Source organism: Apis florea, unplaced genomic scaffold, assembly GCF_048593485.1.
Source record: "Apis florea isolate Af1SG1 unplaced genomic scaffold, ASM4859348v1 contig_3184_pilon, whole genome shotgun sequence".
In the NCBI taxonomy this organism is placed as follows: Eukaryota; Metazoa; Arthropoda; class Insecta; order Hymenoptera; family Apidae; genus Apis; species Apis florea.
The window spans coordinates 436,514-456,712 of NW_028256717.1; the positions used below are offsets into that span (position 1 = coordinate 436,514).

Below are 20,199 nucleotides of genomic sequence, written 5' to 3' on the forward strand. Positions count from 1 at the left end.
AGTTTCACTCCATTTCGTTTCTCTTAACACCGGGGGAAACGAAGAAAAATTATAATCCAAATGATTCTTTCGAGAAATCACGGTCCACGGTCGTATTTCGAGCGAACGAAACTTTTATATTAAAGTTCCCTGAAAACGGATAATAATTTTGTTCCTTGCAAATTTCTAACATATCGAAAAGTGTATTTGATAAAGATATTAACATGCTTTTAAATATTTTGCGCGAAAATAAAAAATTTTAGATAAAAATTCATATTGTCAGAATTTTGAAATTTCGAAACTTTCATTCCACTCTCGTGAAACTTGTTTCAACAGTATTAAACATTCAATGTCTCTCTTCTTTTATCCATCATTGCCTCCCTTTTTCAAAACTTTGATTTTTCTTTCCATAAACCTCGGTTAGAGACAGATGAAAGATCGATGAACAGTATGGAGTGGAAGAGGATCGTTCATAAAAAATAAGGGAACGTTTTTGCTTTAGAAATGGCCCGAAAGGTCAAAACGAGAAGAGCAGAGGAAGAGAAAGAGACGATAAGAGAGGGTAAAATAGGAAAGAGGAAAAGGAAATACAAACGCATTGACCAGGAAACTTCGACATAACGGTTATTTGCCACTTCATTTGGTCCGATGCAACGTGCTTTCGATCGGTTCACCGGCTTCCAGGAAGAGTTTCCATCTAGAATAGTGGTGTTTTCACATTGGAAAATGCGTTTCCGACCAACCACAACCTCTAATACGCACTGACGAGCTGGAAGTAGCTCTTGATTCGACGGTTACTCTTCATGGAATTCTTCATGCACGTACCTTCGTCTCTCTGGCACGTATCGCGTTAGCCAGCAGGAAATTAACCCCTCGATATAACTTTTGAATTTTCACGAGAAGAAAGGGCAGAATTATCATCCATTTTTGCTCGAAAGTTCGTTTCTTTTACAAGTTCGTTAAGAGAACTTTAGAGAACTTAAGAGAAATTTATTCCCCTTGGCTGGAATTTTTCGATATCCATAGCGTTCAAACTCTATTCAGAATTGAGAGTGTTGCAGCAAGAAAAGGGTAGATCCATTTATGATAAATTCTTAAGTTGTCTCGAATGTGGTATACATATGAAGACAAAAATTCTGAGGGAGAATATTTTGCAAAAAATTGGAATGAAAACACTAATGAAGTTGAAAAATTGGAGCTAAAAAGTTTTAATTTTTAACTGTCAAAATAACAAATTAGTTGAATGAAAAAATAAAACAAGGGGTAACAAGGTGATCCGCGTAGATTAATATAAAAGAAAAACGAAATTGAGCTTCAAAAGTTTTATATAAAATTCTGCATGTTGTAATTTAGATACAAAAATCGATAAGGCAAAGGATTTTATATTATTTATTTGCTTCCCCCTCTTTTTTTTTTAATTAAAAAAAACGCAAAATCTAATTATAACGAGGAAGTTTTTAGATTGATGATAAATAATTAATGGCCCATCGATATAACTACGTTCACATAATTATAACGATAATTGTTAATTACTTCGAATCATTTTTATGTTATAAATGAGACATTAAACTTTGCAATATAAATTTCTAAGTATATGTATAAATAAATTTTCTCTAACATGTTAGTTCTCATATATCGGAATTATTACACAGAGGGTAATTGGATTGCATTATTAAGTTTCATAATTTCCTGCCTCTTCTTAACACTTGATTTTTTTTAATATAAACATATTACAATATTTTTCGAACATTTGTAGAGAAGAACGATATTTTACTTAAGAATTGTAAGAATCCAAATTGTAAAAAATAAATTTACCTGTTAAAAAATGCATAAAATATATGAAAAAATATTTTCTCCAAAGTTAAATAAATCATAAATTATATCTGTTAAACAAAGGATATCAAAATTTTTTTAAAAGTCAGATAAATTACAATTTACATTTATCAAACTCGAGACGTAAAATTTAAAAAAAAAAAAAATTGAACAAATTATGATTTACACTTACTAAAAAAAAGAATACAAAAATTATTCTGAAAATTTTTCACAAATAAACCATAAATTAATAAGTTAAAAAAAAAAATTCACAATGGCTATGTTTTCAATTAAAACTCCACATCATCCATTCATCGATATACGCATCTCCGAATATTTTCATCAACGTGACAAATCATTTCCATCTTCTTTCTTCGACGCTCGTTCACCTTCTCTCATCCACGTGAAACAGGGGGTGAACGAGTGGCGGGGTAAGTAACCTTCTTCAATTACCGAATTTATCACTCGTTTCTCTCGTCCGGCGAAACTTCCGGTGGACAAACGAGGTTACGCTTTTTCAACCGTCGGTTCCGCTCGCTCGTGAAAATTTATCGTATTACAGTCCTAATTTCTGGACGGAGGAATCCCAAACCCTGGCCATCGATAACAGTCAGGTCCGACGATATACACTCCATAAGTTACTTGGTAACTTTAAACATAAGCTTATTACGTTTAAGTCCAAATTATAATTCGTGTACATATTTTAATATATTTTATTAATAATATTATTATCATCATAATTTTTGGTTTCTCCGTATCTTGAAATGTTATCATTAATAGAACTGGAACTGTCCACGTGATTTTTATTGAGATATATTTCTTATTGCGTTATACGTAATTATAAGCATCTGTCTAAGCCTTATGAAACGTGCATTTATATATGCAAGAAGCATCCATTTCTAGTACGAGGAAAAATAAAGATTACTTTTTACTTCTCGATTTCTATAATTTACGCTCTTAAAATGCTCGACAATTCTCCTACGAGTAAAAAGCAATGGTGGAAGGATGTTCCCTCTATGCCAAGTGCATCCTGAAGAGAAGGAACGGAGAAATACGCGGCAAGGTAAAAGTATTCAGCGAATAATAGCCGCCATATTTCCTTTCGTTGTCCACCATGATAACAGCATTAAACGGAGACCGTGTTTTCCATTCTCCGTATCCGTTGTCGCCACTTAAACGGCCGCTTCTTTTCTCAACCTTCTCGCTAATCTCACCCCTGTACCCCTTCCTTCGTAACGGTATTATATCATTGTTAGCTTCCTCCGTCTGTATCCCGTTATTTCTTGCTTCGTAGAGAGCGAACTTTTTCTTCTTCATTCTTAACGGATATAGGTGTACATTTATTCGTGAAGGTATTAGATCGAGTAATAAATTTTCTCCCTACTTTTGACGAAAGTGTAATCAAGAATTATAGAATAATATTTTACGTTATTATTTCTTACCAAGCTTCTTCCTTCCTTTTAACAGAACAGTTGGATTAATTTTATATTGAATATAAATTTTTGAAGAAATCAAGAATTTATAGAACTATTTTGTATTATTATTTCAAAATAAATACTTATCTTATTTTAATGAAAAACGTAAGTTTAATATACATTCACGGTATCGTTAAACTCGTTCAACGTAATATTAAATTATAATATTTGAATAAATTTCTGAAATTTAAACGGTTCTAAAAAATTTGCTCAAATTACAAGTGAAATTGTAGAGATACGAGAAATTAGCGAAATCCACGGGGTTGTTCACCGCGCACCAACAGAAAACGTGTATTTCAAACGAGAAAGAGTACCATCGATACACCGATCAAATAACGTAAATGTAGAAGTAGATTGAAACGTCGGAAATTGCAGCTCCGGCCACTATTTTTCCGTAATCGAATATTCGAATAGCAACTGTTTCCCTCGGTTCTCTGAAATTTAATCACTTAAACCATTTTACTCGAAATTTATTATCCTATCAAACTGTTTATAAAAAAAAAAAAAAAAAAAAAAAGAAAAGAAAAGGTATCTCGTTTTTCCAATCGTTTTCTTCGCCCCCTAAGTGTCACGGTGGAAACAAATATTTGAACATTCTTATTCTAGAAAACTTTCACGAATGAAATTTTCTGAACAATTTTACAAATCTTCTTTCTAAAAACCGATATTTCACGTTCCCACCAACAACGAAACGATCTGCTCATCGATTATCTCATCCTTGATCCAATTCACTTCCGCTTCTCCAAACCAAAACGATCGTGCAGAAAACAAAAAGACGAAAAAAAAGAAGGAATAGAAATAATCCACCGTCTAATAAAAACAGAAATCCAAGAAGAAAATACGAACTGATCCGATGAGGAAGAAGAAAAAAACCCCCAATGGAAGATGCATCACGGATTGGCCGCCGCCCCCGTCAGATGCAACGCGGATGAAGCAATTCGCATTCTTTTCACCTTCCATCCCCTCTCCCCTACTCTACCTTCAGTTTTTCTTGTTCCCTCTCTACACTATCGAGCGAGCAACAAAATTGAACGTGATTTCGCCACGCCACGAGAGCGAGAGGGGCCACGACTGTTTTACATTTTCTAGAACACTGAGCCGGAAGTCTAGTAATATCGCGTCGGATCGCAGCACAGATGAAACGTGGGTGGATTCACGCGTTGCGTTTCGCAGTTTGGAAGAATAGGAACAGCGAGAAGGGGTTTTGGGGGGAGGTAATGTGAAGCCGAGAGCCGTTTTCAGGGGTTTAGTGATAATTGAATGAGGCGAACGCGCTGTATCGCCATGGGATTTCGAAACGGTATTGAATGTACAAAGCGAGGCTGAAAAGTTCCAACCGAAAGGGGGAGAGGGGTTTACGCACGCGAATCGTTCGAGAAGGGGGAAGAAAAGGCCGTCGAGGTGAACTTCCTGCCTGGGATGGTGGGAGGGAACTAATTATTTTCCGTCTGCCAGGAGTCACGATGGCTTTTTGCGCTTTCGAGGGGAGGGTTGGGGATGTTTTCTTGGGATAAGGGTGTGGGGGTGTGGGTGTTTGACGGGCGAGATTGATTTGATTGGGTGGCAGTCGATCGAGTTGTTGATTTTCTTTTTGAGACAGAGAGAGAGAGAGAGAGAGAGAGAGAGAGAAAGAGTTGATTGGTTGAACGGTTGTATTGAAGAGATAATGAGATGTTGTTGGAGTAATTAATGGAATGTGAATAGTTTGGACCATTTTTATCATTTTTATCTTTTCTTATCGCTTATAGATCTTTTTAAATTCCTGCAAATTTACATGAGTAATTTTTGTTCAATTTTCTTTCTATTTGTATATCCTTTTTCAAGTAAAATAACGATAAATTTTATTTTATTTAACTTGATATAATAACTTATTATAGTTGTGAAAACAATTGTATGTTTTGAAAGTATCTGAAACGATCGTATTAAATGAAAACGATAATGTAGAATCCAATACGGTGTTCAAATACTATAATAACATAAAATTGCTTTTCTTATATTAAACTATTACCTTTTATTTATCCACGAAAAGAAATATATTTCACAAAAAAAAAATTACGACAGAAGAATCGAGATGAATTTAATTAATTCGATAAAAATTAAAAATTTGAGAAAGAAAACCGCAATTGGACCGAAAAAAGAAAAAAATGGGATCCAAAGCAAGCAAGCAAATTAAATCTCACAATGTCTTCCAAATCGATTTCCCAGCCATTATCACGGGCTGCATTGCATACAAAGTTCTCGAATGAGCACGAGAGTAAGAAAAGAATGAAAAGGAGATCAGCTCTCGACTTTCGTTGGCCAAGAATGGAAGAATTGCCTCGGAAACAACTCGTTTCGAGGGACAATCGTCTTATTTTCAGTGGCGTACCAACGAGAATACGGTATTTACCAGGTACCTGGCGCGATGCACGCGAGGAATGAAAGAAACAACGGTTCCTCCTCTTCACGATGGAGGAGAGGGACGTGGAGGAGGACAGGGTGAAACGGGTGCGGAGAGAAAAGTTCTCGCGGCTTAATTCCCGCGCAGGAGCGTGTATTAGACGCTGTTTTAATGTCTGACCGCGTGCACCGTGCCTCTAACGCCGGTTGTTAATGCGTTACTTACACCTGTGTCCCTGAATACGAGCAACCGCCATATGCATTATTCACGGACACTTTGCATTACTTAGCGGGGACATCCACTCGCGTCGATTACCATGTGGATCGTGCTACGGCCCTACGAGGATGGCGCTGTTGTTGTCGCTTGATGCTTGTTCGGCAAGGATTGATTGCCAATTGGCCACGTTCGGGCGATTTTTTTCGAGGGAAAGTTGGACACTGGTGTTCATTGATTCCAAGGAACAGTTTGAAGAGTTTTGTTGAACGAACGTTTGTTTGGTTACGTTTGGATGAGTTTTGAGATAGATTTTTCCAAGTTTGAGATAGATTGGTCGAAGTGAAGTCCGTTTAGGAGAATTATAGCATTTGATTGATAACTTCAGCTTTCGTTGTCTTCTACGTGCACAGATTAAAATCTCGACTCGAGAAAAGAATGTTACATCGTGAGAAGAGATCTTTATGCAAAAACAGATATTATCTCGCCATAGAAAGGATATACAAAGAGGATATTTCTCCAAGAATCTTCTAAACCGCCAATAGCCCTGAATAAAATCACCGAATCGAACGATCGAACCGAAACCAATCCTCGTCAAAGGGACAAACGAAATTACACGTTCGACCGATCCCCTCCTCCATCCTCTGCGGTTTCCTTGCAGTGGTTACGACTTCAAGATGTCGTAATTAGAAAGAAAAAATCCACTTCACCCTCCCCTCCGACCACTGTTTTCCACCAAGCAGCAGCATCTCTCCCACCCCTCCCCCTTTTGAATTCGAAACGACGTTGAAAACAACGTGACGTCGTCCATTGTCCGACCATTAAAGGTTTTTGGTATATGGTGTATATATATATATATACACATTTAATAAAGAATAATCGTCCCCCTCCCCCCGGCCTTTTCAAACAAGAAATTTGTGCGACTGGGTGAAAAATATCGAAAGAAAGGAAGGAAAGAGGCGCACGGTCGGAAGATTTGCTCTAGAAATTCGCGGTATTATCTCCATTGTAGGGAGGAAAAAAAGGATCCTCCGTCCCGGAGCTCGTTCAACGTTCAACCCATTGTCTCGGGCATTGTCGCCGTTTAACGTCAATTGCTATGCGTCGGTTAATAAATATCGTTATAGGGGAGAGAGCGCGGCCACTATTTCCCGAGGAGGTAAGAGATTCTTGAACGGTCGTGGCCGAAACGAAATTCTGATTTGCAATTTTTCCCTCCTTCTCCCTTTCTCCCGTTTCACTCGAGTGTTTCTGTTTCCGGGATGAGTGGCCAACGATCAGACGAGGGATCTATTTCAGGGGATGGGTGAATATTCAAAACAGGGGCCGAGTTTAATCGAGAATTCATGGATTCCATTCGAGGACGGATGGATTTATGCCGAGAGATCGAATCGTGGGACAAAAGTGTTGCGAAATTTTAGGAATGTCGATTCGTGTGGAATAAATTAATTCGGATTGGAATAAAGGTATTTTGCGAGACACTTTATCATTTAACGAAATATTACCTAAGAAAAATCACGATAAAATTAGAGAAATTAGAATCACTGTTCTAATCAAGAGTTTTATTACATTAAATTAGCATTAGAATTAATTTTAATGTAATGTAAGATAAAGAAAAAAAAAAAAAAGAAACGATTCAATGGCAGCAATTCTCAGAACAAAATGGTTTCATGGTTGCTAAAAATAAAGGTTGCGAAAATCGATATTCCATCGATGGTCAGTTGGAAGCACACAGACATGTCTGGGAACAACATCAAAAGGATACAGTGATCAAACAGTGAAGGAAAGAGTGTAGCGAACGGTTGTATAGAGTGATAGAGGCAAAGACTGAATAGCGAGCAAAAGGGGGATGAAAACGCGAGGGTCTTGCATCGCGCTAACATTCAACCATTCAATGTCGGACTTTCGGCCTCATTAACACGCTGCACCATCGAAAAAAGAGGGAGGAAAAAAAAAAAAAGAAAAAAAAAAGGAAAACAAGTTTGCACGTGGCAGAGCGCACGTTTCCTCCTTCGGTGAAAGAAAGAAGGGAAGCGGAGAAGGGAGAGTGGAGTAATAAAAATTTCTGAAATAAAGAAGCTGTTGGCGTTAGTTTCTCGGGGAAGAAACGGGTTGGAATTCTGGAAAGAAACAAGCTCGAGTTTCTTTGGATGGGGAATAGTTTGCGGTTGAATAATGTAAAACATGCGTGATATATGGATGTGATTATATCTATGTTGTAATGTATATGGAATTTCTCAAGAGGATTGCAGAATAACTTTTGTGAGTTATAATTATTTGCAATTATTTGCCTCTTTTCTTTTTCCACATTTTTGGAAATTTATATTTTAACAAGGTAATTTCGTGAAATGTTAGTATCTTTGTATTTATATTAAAATTTTTATTTATATGTAACTTTTATTTTAAAACAGAAATACTCTTATCGCTTATTATTTTTGAAATATTTTCATAATATCAATATTTACCAATAACAATAATTTCGCAATCATAAATATATTGTAAAATATTATTTTCACTTTATTTATTTGTTTCATTTTATTAAAATATATTTCAAAGATAGAATACTTTTACCAATATCCATATCGAAATGCAATGAAACAAATCAACCCCTTGCAATCACCATTAAATAAAATATCTCATGTTTAAAAAAATCAAATTCAAAATCCATGATTCTATTTCATGATAAAATATCAAGAAAAAAAAAAAATACAGAATCCAAATAATTGGATCAGTTCGAAGCATTTATATTTTATACATCATTTGTAATATATTTTCTTTTTAAAACAAATCACTGAGTTGCTAATATTAATGCAATTAAGTTGTTTCCGCTCCTTACCCTGAGGCAGTATAACACGATCTTTCATTTTTTCACGATGAGAAGAAAATTGCAAAAGGCTGCTTTGACGCAACATTAAGCCGCGATTTCTTTTTTAGATCTATTTATCATGGAAACGTTTCATCGAACAAAACGTAATACAGTTATATCTTGTAATCAAGTTAATGAATTGAATGCTTCTGTGAATACTTCTTATGTACATAAGATTGGATAGGAAACGTGAAATTTTCTGCGGTGGAATCTCTCGTAATATCGAGATGTAAGGAAATAGCTGTTTTTTCCTTTTTATTTTCTTTTATTTTTTTTTTCTCTTTCTTTCTCTTCCTTCTTCCAACGAGAAATGTTTTAGAATATACTCTATGAGTGTAATGAACCCAGGGTCCTAATAACTTTCGTAAGATTATATTCGCTTCTTTATCCTTGAAATTCTTTCACTGTACGTGAAAAAATTGCCGGTAAATAAAGAAAAAAAAAAAAGAAAAAGAAAAAAAGAAAAAATTTTTTCATTAACGAAAAACACGTTGCTTGACTTTTAATCATAGAGTAAAGCCTGTTTGAGGAATTTTCATAGACGTGATTATGTTAAAATATCGTTTCGACCATCTCGAGTAATCAGCTCCCCAAAAATTATGTATGTTCCCCTTCTGGCGATTAAGAAAGCATTCTGAATTATCAGGATATAATTTTGGCTTCATAACGAAAAGTAATTACTCTTTACGGATGATATACGACGCCTGTAATTTTCGTGCGAATTTTTCATGATTATTTGCGTAGACGCGATTAAAGACCTTTAGCTAAAGACCTCATTGCAACGAGCTTCATTATTCTTATTAACAATTTCTTTCAAAATACCACGTACCGCGAAATTCCTTACGCTTTTGTAAACATCTTACAATTAATATCCATTAAAAAAAAATTACTTTCAAAATGATAGTGTAAAATTTCTTATACTTCTAAATATCTTGCGATTAATACATACCCTTCATTTTTGCGATTACTAGGATTGATAAAAATTGTCTTTCCATCGTGCAACAATAAAATTCTATCAATATATTATCGATAAATAGTATATCATAATTATTATAAAAAAGCTGATTTAATATTAATAATTGTTAAAAAGAATGTATAACCTCTCTCCTCGAATTAATCTCTTGGTATCAGACCACGTCTATCTATCTTTTTAGAGAACTCTGGCCGCCATTATTCCTTGACGAGAGTAATTAGTTGACATAATAATAACCAAGAGTTCTGCCGGGAACGGTTTCGAAAGTTTCGAAAACACTGCCAAACGAAATCCCTTTCTCGATTAAACTGCAAACCTCCTGCCCCCTTCGTTCAACTTTTCAACTTCCCCCTTCGATCTTCTCCTCTTCATCCCTTCTTCACCCTCTCTGTCACGTTTGACTTTCGACGTTTCCACGTCGAAAGGGAATTAACTGGTCACCAAGCTTGTCGACGAAATGGAAAATCGTAATTGAGAGAAGGAGAGAATCGTATCGCGGGGAATCTGCATCGATAAAAGATTGTTAAACATGGCGGAGGAGTTGAGCGGGAAATTTAAACGAGGCTAAAAACGGATTATCGCGATCGCGACAGAATATCTTAATTGCGGATTATTGAAGAAACGAACGTTGGAAATATATATATTTCTTTTTTTGCAAATTTTATTTTCTCATTTCCTTCGAGTTTCATTTGTTTCTGTTTGATTCGATTTATTTTTCTTTTTATTTTTTTCATTAAATTATTATGTGATATTTTCAGAATCGTTAATTGTGATACGTTGTTTTCTTTTTAGTTTTCATCGTGCAATGTATGGAAAATTGTTTTTCGAAAGAATCTTTTGTCTCATTGATTTTTTAATTTAATCTTATTATTATATAATATTATAATATTATTATTTAATATTATTATTTTACACGAAATTTAAATAGATATTACGTAATTTAAATTATACCTAAGAATATATAATATAATATTACGGAGATGGAATTTAAATTCAGTATGCGGAAAATTTAATATTAACAGATTTGATACCTTTTTTTTAATCTTCTCATGTATCTCTTTCCTTCTATTAATTAATAAAATTTCACATTTTAATACGATAAAACGAGTTTTCATCCATTTTATCGATAAATAAAAAAATAATTGGTCCCTATAGAGCTTTTTTATATTTATTTTTACTCTTCAATTAATATTTACCAAACGAAACACTAATTTTTGAAATAATTCTAAAATAAATACTATAATATTTTATTACAAAATGAATGCCATCTCTCTTTTGCCTCATCCATTTATCACGCTCGATAATCCATTAAAAAAAAAAAATAAATATAAAATAAATAAATAAATAAATAAATAGATAAACGATCGTTTAACATGAGATTATTTAACGTTGAAAAACATCACTGCACACATCAAGGGTTGAGATAAAGTAATTAAAATCCTGTAGTTTGCGAACTACGAAGGGCACTTAATCGTCAAAGGATTAACTTCCACGATGCTCAAAGCGGGAACGTCGCTTTGACAAATGAAACATTTTTCTCCCGCAAACTCGTGTACACAAATTCATCGTTCGATAACCGCGTGTTTTCTATCGTTTGTCACTGTTCACATCCCAAGTATTACGATGGATCAAAGGAAACATACGAAAATATGTTAACAATGTATTTTTAAGAGAAATCGAAAGATCAGATAGCATCAGATGCACTCTAGTTTTCCATTAATTTACGACAAAGTTGAATAGAACTTTTTTAACGTAACATGCTTTTTAACAGGCAAAATGATGCTCGACTGCACGAGATCAAGAATATAAACATTGGACATCGAGAGAATATGTATATATCATCAGTCGATCCTCTTACAATATGGTATTCTATAATGCAAAAATTGTGACTTTGTAAATTTTAATATGATTTCGATATAACATGAAGAGTGCAGTGTATCTGTGAGATAATCATTTTAAATTGATTGTAAATTTAGAAATTTTAATGTAGAAAGTGTGAATCGTATCAATTCGATGCGATTTCTAAAAGAGAAGAAAGGTCAAAGAACAAAAATATTATTCCTAAAGATCTGGAAAAAAAATCACCGGAATTTAGAAGATGAGGATGCATAGTTTCTGATAAGAACCGTGATCGATCGAGAAACATCAAGGAGTAAACAGACCAGCTTGGAACATAAAATTTCTAAAAAAGAACACGAGCGAAGATATATTCGTGAGAATGGATATTCATTGCGAAGGAAGAAAAAAAAATTTAGACAGAAGTTTCTTAACCATCCGCCTCGTTAGAAGGGAAATTAAAGGGAAAAATTGAGGATCGCGCGGAAAAACAACAAGGAAGGCTCTCGTTCAGCGCGTTTTCGTTTAAACAAGAAGATCTCCGCCCAATTAAAATTCTGCCCGCGTATTTTGTTTTCGACGTAAAAAGCCACAGGCGTAAACGCGAAAGTTCGATCGTCGCAATTAAGGGGATGATTAATTGAAAGAGCGTCGGAGGACGCTTTGAAGCGATTCGACGCACATTGGAAAAAAGCAGGGGGGGAGGGGAGAGGGTGTCCGGTTTTGGTCCCTACTTTGCCAGCCCAGTCACGTGTATTGGTATTTACTTTTAGCCGGTGTAAGCGAAATTATAATGAATTTGTTTGTTAGCATTGTTCGAAGAAGATATTTTATCGTCCCTGGACGAGAATGCGGATTGAATTTTTAATAAATCTTTTACGCGTACGTGTTGTTTAGTCGAAATTCTATGATTTATGATTCCCCATAATAAATCTTATAATATATACAGAGGATATTTCACGTTTGCATAGAAACTAGAAGCAAAAATTGAAAGATACGTAAAATTTTTCGAAAAAATTTTTTTATTATTCTATTATTGTATTAAAAAAATGAAGGACCACGATGAACGTTTAATAGAAAGATAAAGTGGAAAATTTTTAGTAATTTTAAACAGGGATATCTCCTTGAATCTAACTTTCGTAACAATTACTCAACTTTTTCCTTGATTTAAAAAAATAAGTTTGAAAACACTTGAAAACGTGACAGTCTTTCCTTTCAAAGTCAAGTTCCTTTCAAAAATCAGGATGATGATTTTATTATACGCGAAAAACAAATTTTTATCGCGAAAGAAGAGAAGCTATTATTGCAATTAGATGATTTTAATCTACACAAAAATTTGTTTAAAGTCTTTAGATGATCTTGCCAATTTCTCTTTCGTGTCTTCTCGAATAATATTGGTATCAATATTTAAAATCGTATAATATTATCATCTCACTTCGATACACGATCTATCATCCATCATATTCAATCGATAAAATATGCTACGAGCAATTTCCATTGCATTATATCCAGCTTCAGACTACTCGTGCGAAAAAGGACACTCGAATTTCGTTTTGATTCATGATTGGCTTTGATAATCTGTCATTTCATAACAAAACAATTGACAAAATACCGATCGTATTGTATTTGCTTCGAACTTTAAATTGACGTACAATATTATTGTACATATGTTATTTGGCTGCGCATTTCGTTTTCAAATTCTGACAGATTTAATGCGTTCGTGAAATAAAATGAATTCGTTTCATGGAACGAGCTAATATATCAGAATTACATTATGTAAAAACACACACACACAAAAAAAAGATTCTTAATATCTTCTTTTTCAAAGAAACAAGAATTGATTTATTAATTAATTATTTCGCAATATAATTAAAAAATCAAAATTATTATCGCGAATAATAATAATTGTTATTCGTATGCCAAATTCAACTTGATGTTGACAATCCGTGCGATATTTCTGCCGATGAAATATTATAATTGTGCAGTTCAATTGCGTATTTTACTTTCGTAAATATTAATTTAAATTTAATGCAGAAATTTCGTATCAAATTGGAGGCCTGAGAGAGGACTTGTCCTTTTTTGGAAAATGCCGATCGAAATATCACGGGGACAAGTTCAATCTTAAATTTTCACCCGACAAATATTAATTTTCTTCCCTTTAATATTTTTATATTAAAATGAAAGTTCAACAATACAGTTATTTTAGTTATTTTAGTTTAGACTGTATTAATTATTATCATATTTCATGAAAGAGGCCAATCCCTTTGTAATATATTTCAATTTAAATTCCTCTGTTCTCTTCTGTATTAAATATTCAAAATTTGAATAATCGAGAACTTTTTGCAAAATTGTATTAATATTTTATAACATGTAAATGCAAATTTAAAAAATGTATATTTAAAAAATTTAAAATCATTTAATCGCGTTAATCGAGTAAGTAAAAGAGAATTCTACTATTTCCAATAAAAACTATTATTTGACGAATTATAAATTGAGAGGTGAAAAAATTTTTCAAAATAAATAAAACTCATTCTCCCTAATTTTAATACTTTCGAGTTTAATCTTCATAAATTTCTACAAAAAAAAAAAAAAAAAAAAACAATATGCAATGTGCAACATCCCCTTTAAAGTTACAAGCATACATCCATAACCTCCTCTGTAAATTTCCTTAAATTTTGAACACGCTTATCTTACAAATAATATCTTTACACCGGCATTTCTAGCCAATTAATTAATTCCTGAATAACCTATCCTTTCAGAAACTACCCTTCTCTACCGTAAATAGTTCATCCTTTGAACTTATTAACACGAAAAGGGGATGGAAAATTCGTTGCACCCTTTGCAATTTTCTTTATGCAACGTGAGAAAACTTTACATTTCTAATCGGTTACGGAATCCCCGCGGAACGTTTCTCATCTCATTTTCCATAGAATTTCAAAATGGGGCTCCCTTTGAGAATTACAGAGGCCCGGCTACGGATGGAAAGGTTGTTAAACCGGCCGCGTCCAAGGCTCGCAGGTTATAATAATTGAGGATAATTATGCATAACTTGGCGTGCGACGGCGGGATATATGCAAATCGAGTAATAATAAAACGCGTCGGCGAAGAACAAGCCGCAAACGTCGTAATCGTAATCGCGCAAACGCGATCGAGTTTTCGCAGAATTAATTACCATGGAAACGAGGCTACGAAAGAGGGGGAGTAATTTATGTCGAGGGTGTTGATTCTTCCCGTTGAGAAGAGCAACAAGTAAATTTTCTTTCACGATATTTATTTTATTTATGTGTCAATTTTCATTTGATACTAAACGTATTTTTAGAAATTTGTCGTTTGACGATAATAGTTTTAAGAAATCGATCAATCAATAAAATCAATATTCCGCGACACACAGTTTGTGCAACAATTAGTTCCAGATCTTTATCATTGGTAATTAAATTACATCGAACGTGTTGGTATATAATGAATCTCTTCTGGTAGCAATCAGTATCGCAACGACGTTTTTTAATTCGGGCATAATTATATAGCAAGCGAATATGAAACGATGTAATTATTACGATTAATATAGAAAATTCATTGTTGCAGATTAATCGTTATGTTAATAGAATATCAAAATCTGAACCTGAGCCATTTATGAATTCGACCCACATGTTAATGGGACAATTATTATTAATTACTCGATCTTTTTCGTGCTGAAATTTAGAGGAAATTGGTGGTAATTAAATTTTGCAAATATATATATTATTAATAATGCGAATTAAATATTGAAAAATTTGGAAATTCTTTCAACAATCCTAATGTTCGAAATTCATTTATTAAGCGAAACAATTAATCCAGAATGGTAAGGAATTCTGTTAAATCAAGCCGTTACTCCGTTGAAAAGTTGCAATAATAGTGTATCGAGTTTCCCCTCGCACACGATTCGTCTTCGTCAGTGACAACAGAGGACGTACTTCCGGCGGACGACGCTTCAGGAAGTGGCGTTCTGCAATCGATTTTTCAATCCGTTCTCTATACATCGAGTTAAACAACACGTTACCCTTTTTTTTTTTTTTTTTCACATGATCAACATTCTTTACATTCTTTATATACAAACACGACACGCGTTTTAATTAAAAATTTTTCACAGGGGCCATTAAACAACGCATACAAATCATACAAATTAGAATTTCACGAGAAATTTCATAACGTATTCGAAATTATAACGTAATTATCATCAATTGTTATTCACACGATCGAAAAATTATTCTTTACTGATTTTCTATAATTTTCCTCTCCCCTCTTTATCTTCCATCACGTTCGATTATATTTATTTTTTCATATTTTCTTATCACCTCAAAAAACACGAATCCGCAAAAATCGAGGATAAAATTCAACGAAGAAGGTATGGTCGTTCCCACGACCATTGCCCCCCTCCCTCCAGACAGAGGAGAATTAAAGATGTAACTTCCTTCTCGTGCCTTTTACTGTTACCTCGAAAAGGAACGAAATTTCGTTTTGTGTCGCGACAAGAACGAGGGGGAGGGGGTGGAAAGAAAGGAAAGAAAGAAAAGAAGATGAGGAATGGGAGGGTTAGTAAATAATACGAAACGTCAAGTCGCTCGAAAACGACGTTATTTTTCCGGTTGCACGCGAGCGGCACAGAGTAATAAGAACGAGAGGAGACCGCGGTTGAAGAAGGATGAAAAGCGAAGACAAAGGAAATTCATCACCGGCTATATATATATATATATATTTCCAATGTTATGTTAATGTCGTCGTATACAGGAATAATGGAGAGCGTAACGAGGGCCTTCGAGCGATCCCCTTCCCCCTCCAGGATCCTCGATTTATGGTTTCCCCCGGTTAGATTCGCGGCCACGAGGAATTATAATATTAATTGGCACGACCCAGATTTCGATTGTGCGCCCTCGACTTTCGAACGTTGACACTGCATGGCCGAGTATGTTTGCTCTTAACGTATTCGAAATGGCGGTGTATGACTCTTAATGAGATCCCCGTATTCGAATTTTGCTCTGTATCGCGATAACGGACCCCTTTGTTCTCCTCCATCCTTCCATCTCCATGCATCTTTGATATTTTCAATTTGATCGAAATACCTTTCGAATTTTTGTTACGTCGAGCGAATAGAAGGGGGTGGGAAAGGATCGCCATCATTTCCACGCTTTCCGTCTTTGAGTATCAGATTTAGCGTTACATGGAATCCAAATATTATTACTGGTTTCTAGAAAGTTGGTTTTTTAAAGAAAAAATTGCTATTGGGAGTGAAACATCCGATAATATTTTAATTCTATAGATTTTATCGTGAAATTTATCGTTCCAACGATTATTATTAAGGGGAATCTCAACGTGGTGAAAACGTTCGTTGCAAAATAATTACAAAGAAGGAATTGAATTTTAAACGAATGAAGAGAAAATACGAGGAAATATCAAATTTTTGCTTTCGGCAAATGAGAGCACGCGGAGGGAAAATATTTCCACGAAAGTCTTTTGCAGCAAATTGTTCTTTCCTTTTCATGTGTTTTTTCTCTCTCTTTTTTTTATTTTTTTTTTTTGTTTATTTCGTACACAACGAACGTGTGTACGTTGGAGAGATGTTTCGTGTCTATCCACTCGAGAATCATGAATTTTTATAAAGCTCGATAAGAACAACATCGGGTAACTTGTTCCATCCTCATACGCGTTTCTCCTTTTATCTGGCTAAACTTTAATAAGACAGTCACGGAATTCATGAAAAAATTTTTTTTTTTTTTTTTTTTTTTTTTTTTTCTCGACGAAACAAACCGGACCCGTCTCTACATGTGCCGCCTTTTAAGATAATGCACGCTTTTTGAGACGCATCAAAAAGAGACGCGCTAGAACGCAAAGAATACAAGAATTTGAATAATAAACAGCATCGAAGGTATTCTATTAAAGCGGCTCATAGAAATTTGTTCAGGTGTGCCTTCTTTGTGATGCGTTGTTATGTATTATATTATACCCCCGTTGTTTGCATTTGGAAATTTGAAACTGAAAAATTTGCGAGTATTTGTAAATTGAATTTGAAAATTCACGAAGGAGAGAGAGTTTATGAGAATTATGGAAAGATTCGAGAATTTAGAAACTCGGAAATTAGAAATTTGAGAGCTCGAAAGAAAAAAATTTAAGAAAATCGAAAATCTGAATAAATTTTCCGATGATAAAATTAGAAAATCTTCAGATTTTATGAATGTATGCACAACAATAATGAGCATGAATATTCGAGGGGGAAAGGGGGAGGGAATCGCGTGTTAATATAATAGGATAAATACGTGGAAATTGAAAGATTAATGAGGTGAAGGATGAGGACATATATCCCTACACACAAATTTAAATGAAACGAAGATCGAGGTGGAGATTTAATGTAGTAGAAGCCCGTCTAAAGTCCGACAAGGGTTTACACAGACAAATATGTAAGTTTCATGCAACGAAAAGCACGAAACCTACATTTAATACCATAGAGGGAAAGAGAGAAAGAAAGAGAGAGAAAGAGAGAGAAGCTAGTAAGAACGTAAAATCCCCAAGTTTAATATATAAGTAGACGGGGAGAGGGATCCAAAATTCAAATATTAATCTTGTATAAAATACAACGAGGCTGAAATCCACGGCTCACCTTAACAAGAGAACTATCTGCTAAAAACGTAAATTTAATCGAGCGGAAGCTAATGAAACTACCAATGTAAATCTGAAAGCTTAATGTACCGTAACTGGATTTCAAACTCCAGATTTCACGACCTGAAAATCGAGTTTCAACCGCGGCAAAGAATATAACGCGAAAGGAATTTTGTAAAAATTATCGAAATAAATAAAAATCAAATTATTGTCTCTTCTGTAAATTTTTGACATAATTTTTTATTTTATTGAGAATTATTTGATATATATAATATTATTCGAATTTCATTTATCGAAACAACTAATTCTATTCTTTGTTAAATTTTTGTTAATATTAATAATAATTAAATTCAAAATTTTGAATTAATGAAACTTTATTATCTATCTACTGTAACTATTAACTTTGAAAACTAACTTTTTTTTTTAAAATCGAACAAAGCAATTCAAATGCTTCAATATTTGATTTGTTAACAAATTGACGACAATTAGATCGATCGATTCGAAGCAAAACGTGTTTCTCTTAACACACGGAATAAGACTATTTGGGATAAGACCTTTCGTTCGTAGAGGGAATGAAGTTCAGCAAAGAGGGATGGGTGTGGATATTGAAAATTGCTAGGATGTTCGGATTTTCTATTGGTTATAGGATGGATCTAGAATCGATGGAGGAATAAGAAAGTGCTGATGGAAGAGAAAAAGAAGAAGACATACTTTATAAAAGTAAAAAGAGAGAAGTATAGAATAAAAAATAAATCGATAAATAGAAGATTAGAAATCCTATTGTAAAAAAATAGATATCTAAAAACATTTAAATACAATTTAAAAGTTGACTCACGAATACTTAACTTCATCCCTATTACAACATTTCAGAAAAGTATTAAATCCCCTTTCCTCGAATAATTTTCATGAACTCTCTCAAATTCCTATTAAAATATTTCAGTAGAAAAGTATTGAACAACAAAATTCTCCCTTTGAAACATCCATATACATAATCAACTACTATTCACCCCAATTCGATCTCGATACTCCTAACTCCTCTTTCAAATTCCTATTACAACACTCCAGAAAAGTATCATAATTTCTCTTTGTAATATCCATGCTTAATCAATCAAATATCCCATTGATTACGATATTCATTTATTTATTTATCACTCCTTTCCAATTCTTCCCAATTCTTTTTCAATCGTCGACGTATCTCAATTCCTAAATTGCCTCATTTCGCCCCCACCTCTCGCAATCCTTTCAATTTCGCTACATCGAGTTGGGGGAAAATTAATTTTCCCCGCCATCTTCCTACTTTTCGTTTTATCCACGCAACCTGTACCGTCCATTCAATCACTGTACACTCGGGATTGAAAGGCAAAGTCAATGCTCCCGTCAAAACTCGAGAAATAGAGGGATTCCAAAGGGAAACGGTCCTGAAACAGTTCGGTTGGTTAGCGTTAACGTTCGTTAACACCAGGTCTTTAGACCTGGGGAACAGATCGAATCCTGTCTCATCAACGCGCATCAATTGTCGGTTCGTTGCATCTGGCGCCACTTGATTGGCAGAGACCGACATTTTCTCTCCCGTCGATCGCGCGAAATGGCGGATTTTATGAGCCTGCCATCCGATCCTTGACCGGATTTTATCTTCTGGATATTGTGGAATGTTTATGAAAATACAAAATTTTCCAAGTCTAAGAACAAGTTACGTCGAGATATTGATAGAGTAATGTATTACTGTATTTTTCTAACATTCTAAAATTTTAAAATAAATAAATGAATGATCTTACATAAAAATTTTGTGATTCTCAGTCTTTTTAAAAATGGTTTTATTTTAGCAAGAATTTGATAAACGATCGAAGAAAGAGAGAATCTTACGAAATTGTAGTTATATCGTCTATTACGTTCAATAAAATTATACTTTTCCCTTTTCAACGAACCAATAACTCGATCTTCAAATATCCACGAATCGAATTTCAATCGAAATCGTTAACAACAAACACAATAACAAACGATCACGAGGATCTGAGGGAGAGAGGAACCTCGATCTCGT

General features: G+C 34.2%; 1 protein-coding gene across 2 annotated transcripts in view; it reads right to left on the minus strand.

Annotated features, from left to right (window-relative positions):
- Nucleotides 1–20,199, minus strand: part of sns (sticks and stones) — a 352,986-nt gene that overhangs the window by 18,948 nt on the left and 313,839 nt on the right. The gene's annotated exons all lie outside the window — the stretch shown is intronic.